At 38.0% G+C, this 6,427-nt stretch overlaps 1 non-coding gene across 1 annotated transcript; it reads left to right on the top strand.

Moving 5' to 3' along the window:
* Nucleotides 1–208: 208 nt before the first annotated feature.
* On the top strand, nucleotides 209–310 carry LOC132351356 (U6 spliceosomal RNA). The gene has a single exon (XR_009498293.1). It is a non-coding gene; the product is annotated as a U6 spliceosomal RNA (small nuclear RNA).
* The last annotated feature ends 6,117 nt before the right edge of the window (nucleotides 311–6,427 follow it).

Consider the following 6,427-nt stretch of genomic DNA (forward strand, 5'->3'; position numbering starts at 1 on the left):
ACTGCTTATGCTGTGAATATAGCTCAGCACTTCACAGATTAGACGATTTTACTAGTTGACAGCTGTTTATTCCAACAGCATATATTTTATGTAGCAGTACATTCAATACATTAAGCTGTATTTCAGATTTACTCTAATCCCCACTGCCCCCTTACCATATATATACAAGTGCACACACACACTGAGATGCTAAAAGAAATTTTGCTTTGTTCACTTCAGCAGCACATATACTAAAACTGGAATGATACAGAGAAGATTAGCATGGCCCTGAGCAAGATGCACACAGATTCATGAAGTGATCAAATATAAGACCTGAAACCATAAAACTCCTAGAAGAAAACATAAGCATAAACAACTTGACATCAGTCTTGATGATGATTTTTTGGATTTGATACCAAAAGCTAAGGCAACAAAAGCCAAAATAAACATGTGGGATTATATCAAACTGAAAAGCTTCTGTACAACAAAGGAAACCATCAACAAAACAAAAAGCAACCTATAGAATGGGAGAAAATATTTGCAAACCATATTTCTGATAAGGAGTTAATATTTGAAATATATAAAGAACTCAAACAACTTAATAGTAAGAACAAACAATCTAATTAAAAAATGAGCAGAATATGTGAATAGACTTTTTTTTTAAAGGACACATACAGATAGCTAACAGGTATATGAAAAGGTACTCAACATCACTAATCATCAGAGAAATGCAAATCAAAACCAAAATGAGATATCACCTCCCACCTGTCAGAATGACTATCATCAAAAAGACAAGAAATAACAATAGTTGACAAGGACAGAAAGGGAACTCTGGTGCACTGTTGATGGGAATGTAAATTGGTGCAGCAACTATGGAAAACAATATGGAGATTTCTCAAAAAGTTAAAGTAGATCCATATGATACAGAAATTCCACTTCTGAGTATTTATCCAAAGGGCATGAAAATGCCATGTTGAAGAGATATCTGCACCCCATGTTAATTGCAACATTATTTAGAATAGCCAAGATATGAAAACAAACTGCGTCCACCAATGAATGAATGGATAGGCAAATGTGACACACACAAACACACACACACACACACACACACACACACAGGAATATTATTCAGCCATAAAAGAAGAAAATCTTGCTATTTACAACAGCATGGATGGACCTTTAGGGCATTATGCTAAATGAAATAAGTCAGACAAATACCGTATGATGTCACTTATATTTAGGATCCAAAAACAAAACTAAAACAAAAACAACCCGCAAAAAACAAACAAAAAAATGAACTTATAGACACAGAGAACAGATCAGTGTTGTTGCCGGAGGTTGGGGGAACAAATGTGTAAAGGGGGTCAAAAGGTACAAACGTCCAGTTCTAACATAAATAAGTCATGGGCACGTAATGTACAACATGGTGACTGTAGTTAATAATACTGTATGGCATATTTAAAAGTTACTGAGAAAATAGATCTTAAAAGTTCTCATGAGAAGAAAAATAATATGTAAGTATGTATGGTGACTGACATTAACTAGCCTTGTTGTAGTGATCATTTCTCTCTCTCTCTCTCTCTCTCTCTCTCTCTCTATATATATATATATATACACACACACACACACACAAGTATTGGATCATTATGTTGTATACCTGAAACTAATATAATGTCATGTCAGTTATACCTCAAAAATTTTTTTAAATAAAAAATATTTTTTGTTGGGTATGTGCTCATGGTAAAAGAGTCCCAAATCCCATACCCACCCTTTCAGCCTCTGGCAATTGTGTCTCCTCTCCTTAAAACTAGTTCAACCTGATAGAGAGGTAGGGGTGGAACTGAGCAAGCAGAGGGGTGGGATGATATGGGTTGGGGGAGGTGGGCTGTAATGGGTCACAAAGGAAAATATGAAGTATCAGTGATCTAAGGATACCTGCGGGTTTCCTCCAGTTCTAGTAATTCTTTACATCGACAGAATACTTGCACAGTGATCAAGCAGTTTGTGTTGTTAGATCGTACTAATAAGACACTGAACTTGGCATGAGATCATATGTCTAATTTATCAGTGAAGAAAATAAATCTCAGAGAAGAAAGTGCATTTTAGGTCAAATTATACAAATAAATTCTCTCTCTCTCCCTCTTTCTCTCTCTCTCTCTATAGAGAGATTCTCAAAGGATTAGAACCCAAATCCTCTGCTTCTAATATAATGCTAAGCTAACTTGGACTTTAATTTCACTTGTGTTTGCATACAGGATTGAGGTCTGCCTTCCCAAACTGTAGACTCCCAGAAAAAGTTTCTATAAACCCCCCATCATGTGTCCATCTGCTGTGCTTCTTTCCTGTTAAATGTTAACTCAGTTGAACCCTACTTTATGTAAACGTGGTTGTATGAAAAGTTACATTTGTTAAAATAAAACATACACCGTTAAGGGCATTTCAAACAGATTCTCTGGAGCTTTTCTTTAGAGAATGAGCTCCTCTAATGAGCTTAAACGCTTGGATTAAAAGAAACCTAAAATGGCTGCCCCGTTTTCTGAGTAAATATTCTACATTTTAGGAAGATAACTTTGCCAGCGTTGTGCAGCTTCTGCAGCAGAGAAAGAGTGCCATGTGAAGATGTTCATTCTTGTTCAGGAGGTTGAATTGAAAAGAAACTTTCCCTGAGATATATTTGCATACAGTAGGTAACTTCTTGTTTGTCTTCAAGTTAGGCCCAGTGTTTCCCCCGCTTTTTTTGTGAGATATTTTCTTTTGTTGTATACCTTACAGTAAGACCTCATAAATCTTTGTTTTGAATCACCCCTGATGAGAGAAACACTAGAAAGCAAAATCTATGTGATAAAATGAAAGGAAGAAAATAATAACTAAGTATGGATAGTCAAATCTAAAAAGATAAAGTAACTTCAGTCCCTCCTTTGACAGCCCCAGGTTTTACCAACTCACATTTAGAATTCTCAGATTTTCTCCGTCTTTCTTGGGCCACACGGAAAGAGAATACTGTATATCTCCAAATGCACACAGCCAGCTATCCAAGCACCTGCAAAGTTGAGTGTGGTTCCTTTGAAATGAGCTCACCAACTCCCACAATTCCTGAGACCAAAGGTAACAACTGCTCCTTAGTTTTATAAATTACCCCATGGCTTACAGCCAAATGCTATTGGTTCGATTTCCCAGAGCAGTTCTCAAACTTTAACAAGCATCAGAATCACCTGGAGGGCTTGTTAAGCCACAGAGTGGTGGATTCCATCCCTAGAGTTTTCTGATTCAGGAGGTCTGGACTAGAGCCCAGTAATTTCATGTCTAACATATTTCCGGGTGATGTTGTTGCTGCTGCTGCTAGTATAGGTATGGTGAGTAGTCTTTGAGAACCTCTGACCTGGAAGGCCCAAGTACCCGTGAGATGAACAGTAGCTGACGTGTGTCAGCAAAGTCCTCCGTACTTCTGGCTTCAGTGAGATCTGAAGGGGGCATAATGGGAGGCATGGGCTATGAGCAGGAGGTGAGAAGGTCAAATGCATTAGATTTTTATTCCATCCATTCTCTATGGCTGAGAACTACAGGTATTCTTGGTGCCCAGTGGGTTTTCAGGTTATTAAGCTTTTAAAGGATGAAGTCTGCCAGCTTACAGTTTGAAAGCAAGCAGCCAAAAACTTGTGAGAGGAAAAAAGATATGGCCTTAAGGTGCTTGCTCAGAAGCTTTGAATTTATCTGGTATAACCACGTCATAATTTGAGGGGGAATAAATTCTCCTTCTTAAAATAATCAGTTACATTCCCTAACACTTGGGGAGAAGACCCCAGGGAAAGGTAGTTCTCTTTAAACTCTATAGACTTGTGGATTGCTTCCCCTCACAGGTGTAGCCCTTTGATACTGTGTAATTAAGAAGAACGGAATAGTTTAGGAACATCTGCATAAGGAATTAGGATGATTGGAATGGATCACACATCTTTCATGGAGGAACTGATGTTAGCACATGCAATCATAGCTTGATTATCAAGCTATCATAAATAGAAATGGAGCACATATTAAAGAGAGATTTCTGAGCTGAGGGTTGAAGGACAAATAGAATGCAGGTGTTCCATTTATCTGTGGTACTCAAGTAATTTGGAAAGAGATACTTTTCATTGTGCAGTCTTTGTTGTAGTATGGTTTTATTTCCCTGTCCTTGCCCTCCTTTCCTCTTTCAGTTTTACAGATACAACCTGAGTCCCTACTATGTGCAAAGCAGTGTCCCAGATCCTTTGTTTGCTGCAAAATTAAGTAGAACATGTAAGCCTCTACTCTTAAGTAAGAGGTTATGATGCCTATTAGATTACAAAGTGTAGGAGAATGCCATCAGCACATACAGAGGTACAGAAGGTATTATCTGAGGAATGTTGAGAAAGTCATATTATGCTTCCCTCTTACAATAAACCTCCACTAAGAGAATCACTCTGACTCGCCAAGAGGTTCAATGAGACTAGAACCATGTGTGATGGTGTCAATGAAATTAATGATGGATATTCCTGTTGACTTCACAATTAGTGGGAGAGCCAGTTAGGCCCAAGATTCAGAAACAGAAGGTTGTATACCCTCCTCCTTAAAGTTAATCCCCATGGCCCTGGACTTTCATTCACACAGGCATCCTAATCCTGTAGCCAACCTCTTCAGACTACAGCCTGTTACACTAATCTAGTTTCTTAACCCAGGTACCTGGGCTATATTTATGCACATAACATGTTTCTTCATGCTAGTCTTCCTTCCTGTGGATGCAGAATCTCTTTATTTCTTTTATCCTCCTTTCCAGGATAGCTTCTCTATTTCTTTCTTTGAAGGGCAAGCCACAAGACTTTCTTTTCTCAGAAACAAAACTTCAATTCAATTGCTTGTTCATGAGATCTAAAATGAGTAATCCTAAATACAGATATTAGAGGATGAGTCCCCTTGACAATTTGGAATGATCTGGAGTCCTGAAGAGACAGTGATAGAAGATGCAAGTAATCACTCCAACACACTTTGTAACTGTGTGCTCAAGAGAGGTGGGATTTGAAAGAAAACTTCCAATGGTTAATGGAATTTGAAATAATTTTAAAATACCCTGGGGTGGGGATGTTTGCATAGGCAAATAGACTTATTCATAAAGCAGGGTGGTGGTTTCTAGAAGCTGAGAGTATTGTAATATTTACCTGATGTACCCTTCTGGCATGGGCTACTCAAATGTACTCAGCTCAGTGTACACCCAAAACTTCTGTCTCTGCTGCCTGAGGCATTCATTTATATGAGCTATTTGATCAGTTTATTCTATTTCCTGTCCTCAATTAAAAAAAAAAAAAAAAGATCAGTCTCACTTTCTAACATTCTACATAGGGTTTTAATTTTCTTGCGCTATTTTAGGAATTGGACTAAACTTAAGTCAATGGCAAATCTTTTTTGGGATAATTAAAAAGGTTTCTGCAGGAAAAAGGTTGTGTGGAACCAATCTATTTCTCAATTACATCGTTATTTTTGAGAAAAGAGGGCAAATGAGTTTCATTAGCTGACTCAGTGACCAGCACTGTCAGCTGGCTAGACAATGTCCAGTAATTAAAGTTGTTTCCCAAGTATTTTCTGATAATCAACCACAAAAACATCATCAGTGATTCTCATGCATTCATTTTGTTAGGGAGCAACTGGGGATAGTCCAAAACTTTAGAACTAAACACTGGAAATTATTTCTCTTCACCACCTAATTTATTACAAAATAGTCTTGTGTGAAAAGAGGTGCCATCCGATGTGAAGAGTTTTTGCAAGGCATATGCCTGGGGCATAACCCTCAGAAATAGAGTTGTGTAGTTGAGCCAGATTTAGAGAGATAACCTATCAGTGAGGTCCTCCTCCCTGTTCCAGCTGCATTCTGATCACTTCATTTTGAGTTCCATTGAGTACTTCATCAACAGGATCCAAGAGACAACCTCAAATAATCAGAATAAAATTGGCTTGACCACCCCTAGACAACAAGCTTCCATATATGCCAGTGAGGAGCTGAGCTTCAGATCTACAGCCCTCCTTAAAGCTCCAAAATTATAGCCTCACCATGACTATATGCCTTGAAAGCATCAAGATAATTTTATTATTCCCTTTGGCTCTGTTCATGTCAGTTACCAGAAGAAACCCTCGGCTTCCAGGTCATACCCTAGCATAAACCATTATCATTTCACCTGGATGATAGGAATAGCCTCCTAACTCTCCTACCTGGTTTCACTTTCTTCATACCAGTGGCTAAACACGGCATCCAGAATGATCCTTTTAAAATGAAGTTACCTATGCCTCTGTTCAAAACCATGGTTTTCTCCATAAGACAGAGGTTTATTTTTTTTTCTTTGTTACATTCACTGTTGTCTCTACAATGCCTAAAACAGCATATAGTGAGCGCTCAAAATATTTATCAGATAGATAGACAGAGAGAGAGATAAATAGGGAATATTTC

The sequence above is a fragment of the Balaenoptera ricei genome, chromosome 16 (genome assembly GCF_028023285.1).
Source record: "Balaenoptera ricei isolate mBalRic1 chromosome 16, mBalRic1.hap2, whole genome shotgun sequence".
Taxonomy (NCBI): Eukaryota; Metazoa; Chordata; class Mammalia; order Artiodactyla; family Balaenopteridae; genus Balaenoptera; species Balaenoptera ricei.